We start from the raw sequence: 17,079 nt of genomic DNA, 5'->3' as shown, positions 1-17,079 counted from the left end.
TGGGGATCTTTTGTGGATGCTTATATTTGGTTTTTTGTTGGCTTGTTGATTCATTGGTTTGGAGGAATTTTGCTTTGTTTTGGCTTATTCGTGTCTTCAAAACCATTGGTCTGAAAGAAATTACAAGTCAAAAACAGAGCAACAAGAGATATCTAAATAAGGTGTGATCATGTACTTGTAGAAAACAGGAAGAATTTATCTTATAAACTTTGCATTTTTTTCTGTTTTTAAATTTTATTTATTGAGTTATTTTATTTGAGAGGCAAAGACAGAGACAGGAAGAAAGTTCTCCAATACACTGGTTGGTTCACCTACCAAGTGCCCACAATAGTCAGGGTTGGGTCAAGCAAAAGCTGAGAGCTGGGAATTTAATCCAGCTTTACCACATGACTGGCAGAGACCCAAATACTTCAGCTATCATGTAGCATCTCCCAGGGCACACATTAGCAGAAAGCTAGAATCAGGACTGGAGTCAGGACACGGCCAGGTACTTCAGATATGGGATGCAGGTGTCTCAACTGGCGCTTAACTGCTAGGCCAAACGCCTACCCTTGCATTGTTTTTCCTGATTCTACCACCAGTAAAGAATAGAAAATAGAGAAAAGAAACCTCTCTGTTTGTCTTCAAGAGAAAACTCTGAATTCCCCCATTCAAAAATATGGGCAAAGTCTAAAAATAATTCAGGGAATATAATTGTCAATGGGAATTTTTTTTAAATCAACTAAAGTCAGAAAATTCTTTGGGGTTATTCTTGAAAAGTCTTTTCTACAGTTTCCTTGTACAATGATCTAAGAGACAGGACCTAGAGTTGGCATCAATTCCTAAGACATACAAACATGTTTCAAAGAAAAAATATAATAAATGAAAGCATATCACTTTGTTCTTAATTGTACATAGTTATGGGTTACAGTGTGATGAGTCAATCCTGTATAAGATGTGGGAAGTGTAAATCTAGTTAGTTAGTATTTCTATCTCCTTAAACATTTTTTAACATTTTTATTTATTTATTTGCAAGTCAGAGTTACACAGACAGAGGAGAGGCAGAGAGAGAGAGAGAGAGGTCTTCCAACCGCTGGTTCACTCACTAGATGGCCACAACGGCCAAAGCTGCATGGATCTGAAGCCAGGAGCTTCTTCCAGGTCTCCCACACAGGTGCAAGGAACCAATACCTGGGCCATCTCCTACTACTTTCCCAAGCCATAGAAGAGAACTGGATCGGAAGTGGAGCAGCCGGGTCTCGAACCGGCACCCATATGGGATGCCAGCACTTCAGGCCAGGGTGTTAAGCCGCTGCACCACAGTGCCAGCCCCTCCTTAAACATTTTTTAATGTTTTTGATTGGCAATTAACAATTAAACATGTTTATGGGGTACAGTGAGGCATTTTAATAAATGTATATAGTATGTACTGATTTTGTTAGGGTAATTAACATTGGGAATGCAAATTAGTTCAGCCACTATGAAAAGAAGTGTGAAGAATGTTTTAAAAACTAAAAATAGTTCTACCATATGATCCAGCAATCATACTATTTAGTATATATCAAAAATAAGTGAAATTATTATATCAAATAGATGTATGTACTCCTCTGTTTATTGTAGCACTATTCACAATTGCCCAAATATGGAATAAAACAAAGTGTGCATCAACAAATAAATGAGCTTTTTAAGTGACATAACCCCGCCTGTAGATGTACAAAAGAAATACAAAGTAAATAATAGAATATTTATGGAAAAATGGCAAGGCTGAGTCATTATTATCAACAATCACCATGAATGTAAATGGCGTCAAGTCTCCAGTTAAAAGACACAGACTGGCTGGATGGATTAAAAACAAGACCCATCTATTTGCTGCTCGCAAGAAATACACCTCACCCACAAAGATAAAAACAGACTGAAAGTAAAAAGATGGGAAAAGATATTCCATGCCAACAGAAACCAAAAAAGAGCTGTTGTAGCCATCCTAATATTAGGACGGGAGAAAATATTTGCAAACTATGCAACTGATAAAGGGTTAACATCCAGAATATGTAAAGAGCTCAAGAAATTCAACAACAAAACAAACAAACCAATAAAAAAAATGGGCAAAGGACTTAAAAAGACATTTTTCAAAAGAGGAAATTCAGGTGACCAATAGACATGTGTGAAAATGCTCAGGATCACTAGCCATCAGGGAAATGCAAATCAAAACAACCATGAAGTTTCACCTCACTTCAATTAGAATGGAACAACCATGAAGTTTCACTCCACTCCAATTAGAATGGCTTTCATACAGAAATCAACAAACGACAAGTGCTGGCGAGGAAGTAGGGAAAAAGATATCCTAATCCATTGCTGGTGGGAAAGTAAACTGGTGTAGCTACAGTGGAAGACAGTATGGAGAAACCTCAGAAATCTGAATATAAATCCAGTCATCCCATTCCTGGGAATTTACCCAAACCAAGAGAAATCAGCATATGAAAGAGTTATCTATGCCCCTATGTTCATTGCAGCACAATTCACAATAGCTGAGATATGGAATCACACCAGATGTCCCCCAACTGTTGACTGAATAAAGAAATTACGGTATATATACACTATGGAGTACCACTCAGCTGTAAAAAAAAAAATGAAATCCTGTCTTTTGCAACAAGATGGTCACAACTGGAAACCATTACACTTAGTGAAATCAGCCAGTCCCAAAAAGACAGATACCATATGTCTTCCCTGATGATGTAACTAATAGAATACCTGAAATGTAATGTATTGGAGTGAAATTGACATGTTGAGAATAGATGATTGTTTATAGCCCTTAACATAGAAAAGTGATTGCTACAGGCTGGGGAAAGGATAAAGAAGGAGGCTGAGAGGCTGGCACCTTGACTCAATAGGCTAATCCTCCACCTTGCGGCACCGGCACACCGGGTTCTAGTCCCAGTCGGGGCGCCGGATTCTGTCCCAGTTGCCCCTCTTCCAGGCCAGCTCTCTGCTGTGGCCCTGGAGTGCAGTGGAGGATGGCCCAAGTGCTTGGGCCCTGCACCCGCACGGGAGACCAGGAGAAGCACCTGGCTCCAGGCTTCAGATCAGCGCGATGTGCTGGCCACAGCGCGCCAGCTGCGGCGGCCATTGGAGGGTGAACCAATGGCAAAAGGAAGATCTTTCTCTCTGTCTCTCTCTCTCACTGTCCACTCTGCCTGTCAAAAAAAAAAAAAAAGAAGAAGAAGAAGAGGGAGGCTGAGAAATAGCTTTTCTGTTTCACAACCCAGTGATGCGATTAAAGGTTACAATAAACATCATTATTTTCTTTTTATGAATTTTTTTATATTTTTATTTATATAAGATGAACAAATTTCATGCATGTCATACATCAGATGTAGGAGCACAGTAGTACTTCTCACCTTACCTTCCCTCCCATGCTCCCACACTCCCTGCTCCTTCCTTTCTCATTCTTTCTTTTAATTTTTACAATGACATAGTTTCAGTTTATTATGTAATCATAAGCTTAACCCTCCTCTAAGTAAACAATTCTACAAATAGAAGAAAAGAACACTGTTCTTCAACAATAGAAACAAGGGCTGTAAACTTTTTTCATTTATATAAAGGGAATAAATTTCATGTATTTTATATATAGTTTTAAGAGCATAATGAAACTCCCCACCATGCCCTCACTCCCTCACTGATACTAACCCTCCTTCCTCCTTCTATTCTTACTTTTCTTTTAATTTTTACAATGGAATACTTTCAACTTTCTTTATACTCGCAAGCTTAATGTTAAGAGAAACTCCCTTACTGTTTTCAAAAGTAACTGTGCCGTTTTACATAAACACATGGGCAATTATAAAAGCTATTAATATTGTAACAATGGCATATAACTCCACTTTTTTCCCTAAGTGATTTAAGGGAAAATGCATTAAAACATATTACCGCATATTTTATATATAATATACGAATGTGTAACCCTGTGTAAACATCATCATTTTCTGAGCAAAATATGTCTTTGAGTCACAGGTCATTGTGTTCTAATGGTCACTAGAAAGCTTCCAGAACAATCCACAGTTTCATAAATGGGTGAAATGAGAGTCTAGGAGGAGAATTCAGTAGAAAGTTTTTTAAAGAAAATAAACAGGCACTTTTCCTCAAAGAAAACCTACATAACTATAAACACATGTAAAGTTGCTCAATTTTGTTGGAAATGAAAGTTGCTACTTAAAATATTAAACTTTCTACCTGTCAGAGTGACAAAAAAATTAAGTTTGATAATACCTTATGTTGCTGACAAAGAGAAGAAATGGAAACTGTCAGTCAAGATAAATGGGGGCAGGGCCAGCAATGTGGCATAGCCGGTAAAATTGCCACCTGCAGTGCCAGCATCCCATATGGGCGCCGGTTCTAGTTCTGGCTGCTCCCCTTCTGATTCATCTCTTGACTAAGGCCTGGGAAGGTAGTGTAGGATGGCCCAAGTCTTTGAACCTCTGGACTCATGTGGGAGACCCAAAGGAAGCTCCTGGTTCCTGGCTTCAGATTGGCACAGCTCCAGCCATTGTGGCCATCTGGGGAGTGAACCAGCAGATAGAGGACCTCTCTCTTTTTGCCTCTGCTTCTCTGTAACCCTGCCTTCCAAATAAATGAATAAAATCTTAAAAAAAAAAAAAGATAAATGAGGGTAAGCGTTTGACTCAGCAGCTTAAGTCACGGCTTGGTACATCCGTATTGCCTATCATTGTACCTGATGAGTACTGACTCTACTTCCAATCCAGCTTCCTGCTAAGGTGCCTGTGAAGCAGCAGATAATGGCTCGATATGATGGCTTCCTGCTACCTATGGAAGACTCTAATGAGTTCCTGGCTTCTAGCTTCAGCGTGGCCCAGCCCTAGCTGTTGCAGGCATTTGGAGAGTAAACCAACAGAGGAAAGACACACATTCTCTCTCTCAATTGTTAGGGTTTTCCATAAATTTGTGAAGCAGTAGGACATAACGTTTAACATACTTAACTCTGATCCTACCATTCCTAGGGCTATACCATAATAAAACTTCTGACTATGTGCTCTGTCTTACTCTATAGGCTGCTAAGACAAAACAGCATACACTAGGTGGCTAAAATTAGTAGATATTTATTTCTCGCAGGCCTGGAGGCTAGGGAGTCTGTGAACAGGTACTGGCACAGTGGAGTTATAGTGAGGGTTTTCTTCAGGTTGCAGATGACCAATTTTTCACTGTGTCTTCACACAGTAGAAGGGATTGGCTAGCTCTCCAGGGTCTGTTTTAAGGACACTAATCCCATTCATGAGTGTTCTACTCGCCTAATCTCATCACCTCTCAAAAACTCCATCTTCTAAAATTATCACCTTGGGGGTGAAGATTTTAACATATGAATCTGATTGTGTGTGGAGGGAGAGGTGGGGCACAGAAATATTCAGATCACAGCAGGACCCAAGCACTTATTTTGTTATTCTATAATATATGTGAGTGAGCCTTTTTATGTGTACAATTATCGTCACTAAAATGAAATTAAACTTATAACTTTAAGAGAACCAAAATAGACAAGTAAGCAAAAGTTAAGCAGTTTTCTCAGGTCACTCCACAAGTAAATGGTGAAACCTGGACTTGAACCCAGATGATGTAGTTTTAGAGTCCAGGCTTACAAACACTGTTATTCAGCGTGTCATCCTATTACACTGCACATACTAAACGTCTTACTTGACCTCACTAAATATCAGCAACCTCTGTAAAATAGAAATTGCTTAGCCTGTGAGCTCAAAGATGACACAAAAAGGAGAAGGAGCAAGAGCAAGAGGGGAAGGAAGGGAGGGAAGTGGGATGTAAGGGAGAGAATGACTGCAGGGGTGGGGGGAGAGAGAGAAAGAGAGAGAGAGAGAGAGAGAAGCAGAGAAAGAAACCCCAAATGAGTAATGGCATCCTTAAAGGCCCTGCACATGCCCACTTTAGAAAACACACAAAGTAGAAGTGTGAAATAAAAAATCTGCTTTCTCTTCCTCGCTGTAGGCCCCAAAGCATCTGGTCTCGTTAAAGGTGCAAAAGTCGAATAGCCTATTGAAAATTCTCTTTGGTGTAGGAAATTAAGTTAAATTAAAAACATGACCTTTCTCTCAAACTGGCAAAAGTGATCTCCTTCTCTAAGTATGATCGTATCCTTCAGCAATACATCAAAACCAGACGTCGCCGCGGGACTTCTATGGCTGAGCCATCAACCTCCTCCGAGACTCCTGTTGATTTGGCTCCATTCAAGCAAAGAGGATCAGATTCTGTGTAAAATCCAAAGGAAGAAGGTGATATCCGCCCAGGGAGGAAGGTTTCAAGTCTTCTCTAACATTTCACAGGCCAACCACTCAAAGACAGAGCTGCTAACACTGCTAACAGCCTGGAGGGCTGCTGCCCCCAATCTTCACTTTGGAGACAACATTGGGGGTTGGGGAAGGAGGCTTGCAGGCCAATTGCTGTCTCCAACAAAAACTGAGTCATAATTCAATGCCCAGCTGTGGAAACCCCTGGGACCCCAACAGGCAGCCTAGGCAGGAACAGGTACCCAGAGATTCAAAGGAGCCCTCGCTCTTGTTCTTTACTTTGCCCATCCTGCCCCAGGCAGACCCTAGTGTTTCCTTGCACCAAGATCCCCTAGAGCGAAGGGGTATTATTAGTCCTATTTTGCCATCCAACAAACAATCACAATGCTCATGTTGCCTTTAACAACTCTACTCTTGACTAGGCCTTTGCAGGCAACTTCCAGATTCCAGAGAAAACTCTAAGACAAAAAGGAACAGTGTGAACAAGACAGGAACCCAGAGCAATGTACTGAGACTTCTGGAATCAGATTCCAAAGAGATAACCTACAAACAAAGATAAATGGTTTATGCAAAGCATGTCAATCATAGCGCTATTCGTGGACAAAGAAAAATCTGAACAATGTGATTGCCTAAATTTAGAAAATGATTAAGGAAATTATGATCCAACTACACATTATCACTTAAGGTAGTCTATGTCACATGAAAAACTCTAGTCACCAATAAGATTACTTTTTGATCAAATTTTAATTGCTATTATTAATATCTATATATTAATACTAACTAGAACTTTTCAATTTACAAAGAGCTTTTCTTCTATCAGATCAATCTCATTTAATCAACACAAATATATGAGGTAGATATAACTAATCCCCTTTTTATAGATAGGGAAACAGAAGCACAAGAGGTTAAATGTCTCTTCCAAGGCCAGATATGGAGTAAGTTGGAGAAAAGAGATTCAAACCCCAGAGTTCTTTTCTGGGCTTGTTCCTACTAAGTTGGCATGGAGTCTAAAATCCAAGGCAGTCTTTTGGAGCCGTGTTAAAAGACATACAATATGTACATATGTTTTCCTTGGCAAAAACAACAAGAAAGGTGAGATAAATAAGCAATCCAAAATATGCATTAAAATACAAGAAAAAATTCTGCTGTGGGACTACAATATACTATGTGTAAATACATGTGTTTGCATCTAAAAGGTTTTTTAAGTTTTCTTGAAAGACAGAGTGACAGACAGAGGGAGAGAGAGAGAGAGATCTTTGATCCACTGGTTCACTACTCAAATGGCCACAACAGCTGAGGCTGAGCTAGGCCAAAGCCAGGAGCCAGGGACTCTATGAATGTTCCCCCCTGCCCTGGCCATGGGTGGCAGGAACGAAAATACTTGGGCCATCATCTTCTGCCTCCTAGGCACATTATCAAGAAGCTGGATTGGAAGCTGAAGCAGGACAGGATCCCAGGCACTCTGATATGGAATGCAGGCCTCCCAAGTGGTGATTTAACACACTGTGTACAGCTAAACAGGAGGAAAGGGCATTCAAGAAAAAAAGGGAGGGGATGAATTCTCAATTACATCCCATCCAAGAATTAAAGCTACTGCACAAAATACTGTCATATCAACATGGTTCAAGAAGACTCCTTACTTCTGAAGGTCATAATCAATTCATATTTATTCATCTGGCCCTGTCAATGGATCCATCTGCTATTCATAGAAACCTACAACTGTTAATGAATCTAATGTTCTCTACATTTTTCATAAAAGGCTCTCTTTTTAAAAAACAGAACTTGAGTAGCTAAACATTAAAAAAAAGACCATAGCTTAGTAGTGTTGCTTTCCCCACACTGCGACATGCACCAAAGTCTTAATTAGAGCCCTAGCTATCTGAACTATTTTGGCCTTTGATTTTATAGCACAACATGCAATTCCTATTGGTATAGTTAAACCAGTAACTTCAGTATTTGTTAAAACTGAATAAAGTTTATAAGCCTATCAAAATACCTCTTGTTTCTTGTAAATGTTTAGGAAACATTTCTGAAATGTTTCTGAAACTTAAGGCCTTAAGAGTTAGCAGAAACCAAAAAGTGACCTCACTTTGCACCTTGCTTTCTTCTGAATGAAGCAAGTCCTTCACTCTGCAAGGGGCACAGTAGCCACCAGCACTGGAGTGGGGAGTCAAAGGGAAGATGGACCGCAACAAGGACCACAGGCCTCTTCTCACAACCACACAAGGTCTGTGCAGGTTGCAGGCTTTGTTTATTAATGTCCTAGTAGCCTCCACTTAAATGGACTCAATCCACATGATAGCTCTTGGGGAAAACAGCCTTTATTTACTATCTCTCTGTTATTTCTATAAAGTCATCTCACACCGTTGTTCTTCCTTAGGGTCTTGAAGTAATACCTATGTAGGAAAGTGGTAAAAATCAGGGTCATCAACTATTTTGCAGGACCATCGTTCTGTCTATAGGCTACTGAGTATTTAAGACAGAGATTACAGAAACAATGATCTCACTGAGTTGTGACCATTCAATAAGAAAATATATAACGTATTGGCATAGAATGAGAACTCATTATTATTACTAGTTGTTGCTATCATAGTTGCTGCTGTTGATACTGTTGCTTTAAGGAGCCCTGGATGAAAAGCCCTCAGCTACTTTTAGAGAAGCTGGGAGTGAAGCAGACTTTTGCTGACTCAACACCTTTCTTCAAGATATGAATGAAATTCACATCTTGATGCCTAGCTCTCTTTAGGCCAATACAATCTTTGGAAGGTATTTCCATGGCAGAACAACATTGGCATTAAAAATTCATGGTTCAGGGGCCAGCACCATGGCTCACTTGGTTAATCCTCCACCTGTGGCACCAGCATCCAATATGGGCACCGGTTCTAGTCCCAGTTGCTCCTCTTCCATTCCAGCTCTCTGCTGTGGCCTGGGAAGGCAGTGGAGAATGGCCCAAGTGCTTGGGCCCTGCACCCGCATGGGAGACCAGGAGGGAGCACCTGGCTCCTGGCTTCAGATAGGTGTAGCTCCAGCCATGGTGGCCATTTGGGGGGTGAACCAATGGAAGGGAGATCTTTCTTTCTCTCTCTCTCTCTCTGTCAAGTAAATAATAAAAAAAATTTCATGGTTTAATATTGCCTAGTCCTTGGCAAATCATTAGGTTCCTTAACATATTTCAAGATACAATGAAAGAGTTGTCATTACCCATTACCCATTGCTTCCTTTCTGATTTTCTTACTCTCATTGTAACACAATTTATTCAGGGTTTTTGACTCCACAATTTCACTGCATCAGTTCTCATCAAAACATCCTGTGATTTCCATAAGTCCTTTTTCTGCCATCCTTCCTCTCTTCTTACTGAAATATATTTTTCCTTTGATACTCACTTGTTCATTTCCAAATTCTTCACCTTTTCTTATTCCTGTTCCTTTATGAGTCTATCCTCATTTTCCCCACTTCTAAATGATGAGTGCTCCAAAGCCCACCCTTCAAACTTTACTTTCCTCTATGTTAGGGAGCTCACAACAAATCCTAGATTCAAATATCTTTTGCATGCAAATGACTCCAGCCTGAACTCAACTTACATATCCAACTACATGCTTTGTATCTCCATTAAAACACTAAACAGCTATCTCAAACCTAGTATGTTCAAAATCAAATTTGGAATTTTTATTTCCAAATATGTTCTTCTCAGTCTCTTCCAACTCAATAATTCTTTTTTGTTGCTCATGACAAAATTCTTTGAGATATTACTGATTCCTAACTTTCTCTTCTACCTTTTGATCCATCCAAAATTCTATAGGTTGTCCCTTCAATATAGAAGCCTCCAGCACTGCTCCCCAGCTAAGGAGGTTGGAAAACCATTGGGAGAATGGCAGAGGAATGACACAATACAATTTAGGTTTAAAGAGATGTCTGGTTTCAATGACAATGAACTGTAGGGTATCTATGGCAGAAACAGGGAGCCAATTATAAGCCTATTTTGGTAAATCAGACACTAGATAATAGTATTTGTTGGAGTAGATGTTGTAGCACAGAGGGTTAAGCTGCCACTGGCAACACCTGCATTCCATATTGGAATGCTTGTTCAAATTACAGCTATTTTGCACTTCCAATGCAGATTCCTGATAATGTCTTGGTCCAACTGCTTGGATTCCTGTCACCCACATGAGAAACCAAGATAGAGTTCCTGGCTACTAGCTTCACTTGGTCTAGCCATGAATGTCGCAGGCATTTGGGGAATGAACTGGTGGATAGAATTAATGGTAAAACCTGTCTTCAAACAGTACTTTATAGTTGTGTGTCTGTGTGGGTACAAACTGCTGAAATCTTTACTTAGTATAGAGTTGGTCTTCTGTATATAATCAAAAATGAATCTTAATGAAGAATGGGATGGGAGAGGGAGTAGGAGGTAGGATGTGAGTTGGGGTGGGAGGGCGTGTATGGGGAGAAAAACTGCTATATTCCAAAAGCTGTACCATTGAAATTTGTATTTATTAAATAAAAGCTTTCTAAAAATAATAATAATAATTACTGAATCTCTAGTACCTAGAACAGTGCCTGGCCTACAATAAGTGCTCTGTAAATGTTGTTGAATAAATGAATGAATAGGACCAGCAGATTCCAGAGGGGCTGGCTGGGACAAAGGACATAGTTTATATTGACAAAAGATAAATTAAACAAGATTTTCTCTTGGTGCAAAACACACAACAAAGCACAAGGATATAGAATATGCAATAGGTGCCCAATAATTACATGCTTGATAATTGGTGAATTGGTTGGGGAAAGGGCGGATGGATAGATGGTGAGAATAATGAAAAGATATTGGGAAACAGAGTTGAAAAGAGGAAAAAGGAAAGGAGGAACAGAGAAAACAATCTACCCAGACTTGTCACCAGAGTGCTCAAGGAAAGAAAAGCAGAGAAGATGCCAACCTTTTAAAGCTTCCAAACTCTTTAAAAAAAAAAAAAAACTCAGCTATACTCAAAAGTGTGTTTGAATGTTCAATATTACATAAAATTGATCACATAAATTGAAAACTATTAGCTTGTTTATTTTGTAACTATGAACAATACAAACAGTGTTACTGAACCAAATTTTAAATTTATTTTACTTAACTGATAATGAGACCTCATGGAAACAGAGTCTTCTCTAGGATTTCGATAACTAATCACACCCACTCTTCACTTGAACTCTGCACCCCTACCCTGCAGCACATTTTACCTTTATTGGCTATTTCAATCCATCTGATTTTATTCATTAGTAACACAAATATCTAAATGAGGCTAAAACGTCTGTTTTACTATCTATAAATTTCTCAGCAACTTATCCAAAAGCAATTATTCATTTGATTCTGTACTTTTCTGCATTCCTGGCTCAGAATTCCTGGGAGAGACTGAGCAGCCATCAACAGTTGCCTGGGATTAAGAGTGACAGCCAAGCCTATGCAATGACAGTTCAGCACTATGGACAGCAATGTGTGTGTTTATGTGCCTCCCCCCAGGGAAAAAATTTTAAGTATGTCCTAACTATACCCAGAATGCACTCATATTGTACCATCATGTGCCAAAAAACAGCAATAATAACAACAGGTGAGATGTGTTGAACACTGTGTCGAGCATTGTACTAATCTTAGTTCCTATATTTAGCACTCTCAAGAACACTACAAGATGGGCATTTGTACTTCCATTTATAGATGAAGAATCTAAGGTTCAGAATCTAAGAGATTAAGTAACTTGCCAAACATTGACAACTCCTAAGCCTCCAGAGTGGGCACTTGATCCCTGGGCTGTGTACCCATATCTGTACCCACAAACACACATAAGGATTCCTCCTGACCGTCTGGTGGAGCCCTCAGTTCAGAGGCCTTCTCACTACCCTCTGGACAACCAACAGTGGGAGTAAGATCCTATCTCATAAGGAAAAATGAAACAGCCATCAGGTATATGCAGGGTAAGAGATCCTCAGGCTCTTCTACAGGTGGTTCACAAGGTCTCCCACACATGAAAACCACAGCGACAGGCATATTCCATTCACAAATACTGGGGTGTTTTCTTCTTCATGTCTCTGATGTCTACATTTTTTCCCAAGCATCACAGTTTTCTAATCAGTCCCTCATGTCTATGCTCAGCCATGTAGCTGAGAGTCAGCCAGACAAGCTGCACAGTCCTTGGCCACAGAAACACCTGGCTCCCCAAGGATGTGTCTCATCATCTTAGATCTGCACAGGCACTTTGATCTCCCAGCTTGGACAAGATTGCAGCCAGGAGTTTGTACAGCAACCTTCCAGACCCAGCATTCCACTTCTCCCAGATCCAGTCCCTGTTCCCTGACATGAAGCCCTCTCCCTCCTCTCTGTCTCCCACAGCTCTTGGCAATTATCAGTTTCACTGTGTCCTCTTCTCACTTCCATGACACATACAGAGCTGCACTATCTTTTGTGCAGGGATAGGCACATGACTATATTTCTACCTGGACTATCAACTGTTTGAGGACAAGAAGCATGTCTTAAGGAGGCAGCTTCAATACAGAGACAACCCCAGGCTTAAGCATCATCCCCTTGACTTTCTATGGACTTGCATTCTTGTGGAACCACGGATTCCAATTTGACTTCCAAAACAGTCATCATATTCACACACTGACAACTTTAGGTTTCCCACACTGTTTTCTTCAACTTAGAATTCCACCCCGTAAAACACACACACACACACACACACACACACACACACACACCATATTTATATGCGATACTTTGAAAAGCTCATGGAAAATGGACTTAAAACATGTTTGCTATAGTGTAAAACTTGTGGAATCCATGCATAGTTCTTAATAACATGAATTTTCCAATAGCTTATTAAAGAGCCCTCATGTGCGTTTTTATATGTATGTGTATATGCATGCACAAGGGTATCAAGATGTGTGTATATGTGCCTAAGACTTTCTTGGCTACCTGATTGTGACTTCTTAAGGGTAGAGGCTGTGTCTAATTCTTCCCTGAATTTCTAGACTCAGGTGGAGTTGTAAGCACATAGAATGAGGCCAGGATCTGGAAAGTGGGTTTAAAGGCACAGGATGTGCATAAAATGGGTCAGCTATTGAAAGGGGAATAACTTTCTCATGAGCCTTACCTGGGAAAACTCTCCTCTGTCCACATACTGTCACCAAACCCAATTTCTACCACTGCCAAAAACAGACTTGGACAGGAAACATCTTTCCACAAAGTACCACAAATATTCATTCCCAAAATTCACACCAATCAACAGACTCTCCAGCTATGAATAACAAATGAGTGAGCTTTACTTTATGGTTACTTTTTAAAACATAAGGAAGAAAGCTAAATTTCTAAAATAGGAGATTAAAAGGGAAGCTAAACATTTTTTATTGAATATCTACTATGTGCAGCATTTATTGCACACACTGTCTCATTGAAGCATAACAGCAACCTGAGAGGGAGAAATCAGGTAACTCTAGAAAGATCTGTGCCCCATTCCACAGGCCCTAAGGTGTAGGCTTTGAGCTCACAACCAGTGGTCTTTGCGGGAGTCACGTCGGAGGTTCCAAGCATCCCTGTCCCTTACACTGTGTGTTTCAGTTTCTTCCACAGTTCATGGGTGATAGTAGCCCCGTTTGAGCACATATTACAATATAGTCTAGTAATGTTTCTTTATGGTATAAAAACAGTAAATATTTCCTGTCAAAATACTAAATGCCACCTAAAAGAGTTATAGCTGTTAAAATCCGAGCACATTAGACAAATTATGGCACAAACTTAAACTCAGGGCTGTATCCCTGAGGCAAAGTGAAAAATCCAGTGGTGACTATCTCAGTCCTCAATGAACAACATCTTCCTAGCATGTGCTGCATAGGAAAGATTACATTTCTTAAACTATGGTGGCTTTTAGGTGGTTGTAACTTTTTTTTATTATTCATTTGACAGATAGAGTGAGACACACACACACACACACACACACACACAGGTCTTCCTTCTGTTGGTTTACCCCCCAAATGGCCACTACAGCCAGAGCTACCAGGAGTCAGGTGCCTCCCCCTGGTCTCCCATGTGGGTGCAGGAGCCCAAGCACCTGAGCCATCCTCCACTGCCTTCCTGGGCCACAGCAGAGAGCTGGACTGGAAGAGGAGTAACCAGGACTAGAACCTGGCGCCCATATGGGATGCTTGTGCCGCAGGCAGAGGATTAACCAAGTGAGCCACAGCACCAGCCCCGGTGGTTGTAACTTCTCTACTAGAGTTAATACCACATATTAAGGTGGAAGAATTTTTGAAAAAAAAGTTTACTTATTTATTTGAAAGTCAGAGTTGCAGAGAGAGGAAGAGAGAGAGACAGAGAGAACTTCCAACTGCTCTTTCACTCCCAGATGGCCTCAACAGCCAGGGCTGCACCAAACCAAAGCCAGGAGCCAGGAGGTTCTTCGGGTTCTCCCACATGAGTGTCAGGGGCCCAAACACTCGGACCATCTTCTGCTGCTTTTCCCAGGCCATTAGCAGGGAGCTGGATCAGAAGTGGAGCAGTCGAGACATATTAGTGCTCATGTGGATGTCACAAATTGCAGGTGGCAGCTTTACTCACTACGCCACAAGGCTGGCCCCTAGATGAAGGGATGTAAGACTGGCTTCTAAAACAGTAAGATAATTAAAATGTTCAACAATATCTTCCCCACACTGACACCTGCGTTACTTTGCATTAAAAATATATGTACTAAAAAGGTAGCAAGAAATAATTCAAACAGAAGAAATACAAATGACCAAAAACATAATAAAATTAATGTTGGGGCAAGTATTGTAGTATAGTGGTTGAACCCACTTCTTGGGACACCAGCATCCCATATCATAGTGCGTAGGATTGAGTCCTGCCTCTGCTTGCAATCCAGCTTCCTGTGAATGCACTAGCAGGCAGCAGATGATGGCTCAAGTGCTTGAGTCTCTGCTGTCCCCATAGGATACTCAAAAAGAGTTTCTGGTTCCTAGACTCAAGCTGATGCAGACCCAGCTGTTGCAGACATTTGTGGGGTGAACCAGTGGATGAATGATCCTCTCTCTCTCCCCCCACCCTTCTTTCTATCTCTCTGTGACTCCACTTTTCAAATAAAGAACAATGAATAAATAAAACTTTAAAAAGAACAATAATGTTGAAGTTCATTAGAAATAAAAACACAAATTATGAAATATCATTCCCATCTAGCAAATTAACACAAATTATACAGTCATCCAAAACCATTATTTATAACCCTACTAAAAACTATAAGCAAATACAATGTTTAAAAACATAAAAAATGTTTTTAAAAATTATAATACTTATGGCAGACAAAAAATGTAATATAGATCCCAAAATTTCCTGTCTCCAGTATACATGGTCAGCATAATCCTGGGGATTACCAATGTGATGAGTTTCATTCCCCTTCATTAAGTTATATTATCTAAATCAGTCAACCTTAATATATTATGATTGTTCAGTGGGCCCGAACCAATCATAAAAGCACTTTAAAGAGGAATGCTCTTTCCAGCATATCACAGAAAAAAACAAATATTCAAAAAACAATATGCACTCAACACACCATGGCTGACCCAAAGACAGAGAGGTCAACTGTCAAGGAAGGCAAGCAGCCTCAAGCTGCTAAGTGCAGTCCCTAGCTAAAAACCATCCAGGAAAAGAGGACCTCAGTTGTACACCCTCAAGGAATGAATGAGCTCAGATGCAAATTTTGCCCAGAATCTCTAGACAAGAAGTTAATCCAGCTGACAAATTGATATTGGCCTTGAGCAGAGAGTACATTGCAGCCCAGAGCTCAGATTCTGAGCCACAAAACTCAGTCATGCCAGGCCAGACTGCTGACCTACAGAAATGAGAACTAATAAGTGGGTGTGATTTTAAGTTGATAGGTTTGTGGGAACTTGTTATGTATCAAAAAAACTAGTGCCAATATATTCACATAAAATATTTTATAGTGATTGAATACTCTAGCTTCACTAAAAGTGAAAGAAAATTGGCAAATGTTTATGCTATAACAGTTTTTCAAGGAGATTCCAAGATGGCAGAATAGCAACAGGGCAGTCTGTTCTAGGCTAAGAGAAAATAATAAAGTGGGGAAAGTGCATTCTCAGCAGAGAGCTGTAGGGAAAACTTCAGTGGAGATTCTGCAGAAGGAAGGGAGATGCCATGGATCTGTGTGGAAGGGGTGCAGCAACGAACAGACACAATAAATGACCCCATCAGCCCTAAGCTGGAGAAAGTGCTGGCTTCTGAGAGCAAGGTGAGATCAAACTGCAACAGCCCATGCCACTGGTAATACAGCCAGAGGGAGAGCCTAGTAGACAACTGTTTCTTGAGTCTGGCCCAGAGCCCTGAGGGGAACTGTGTGCCTGCTCATCCAGAAAAAAGAAAAGGGTACGTTCTTTTCTCCCCTTCCGCACTACAACAGTGCCTGGAAACCAGCTGAGAGAGGACGGGCGCCATTTTGGATATAAGCAGGTAGCAGCTGCTGCAGGTCTTGTGCACACACCTAGCAACCGGTAGGGACTGTCACCATTTTGTCAGCAGAGGCAAATGCAACAACCTGAAAATGGGCAGGGGGAAGGAGCCATTCTGTCATTAATAATAGCTGCAGAAACTCTTGTATGTGCCCAGAATGGTTGTGAAATAAGTAGGGCTGATTGAATGGGGAAAAGTTGGAAGCATTTCCACTGAAATCTGGCACCAGGCAGGGATGCCCACTCTCACCACTGCTATTTAACATAGTTCTGGAAGTTTTAGCCAGAGCCATCAGACAAGAAAAAGAAATCAAAAGAA

The 17,079-nt window shown here is 40.5% G+C and overlaps 1 long non-coding RNA gene across 2 annotated transcripts in view; it reads right to left on the bottom strand.

Annotated features, from left to right (window-relative positions):
• LOC103347819 (uncharacterized) overlaps positions 1–17,079 on the bottom strand; it is a 65,933-nt gene that overhangs the window by 27,577 nt on the left and 21,277 nt on the right. The window lies entirely within an intron of this gene.

This window comes from Oryctolagus cuniculus, chromosome 2 (assembly GCF_964237555.1).
Source record: "Oryctolagus cuniculus chromosome 2, mOryCun1.1, whole genome shotgun sequence".
Lineage (NCBI taxonomy): Eukaryota > Metazoa > Chordata > Mammalia > Lagomorpha > Leporidae > Oryctolagus > Oryctolagus cuniculus.
This window is presented reverse-complemented; position numbering and strand designations above follow the sequence as displayed.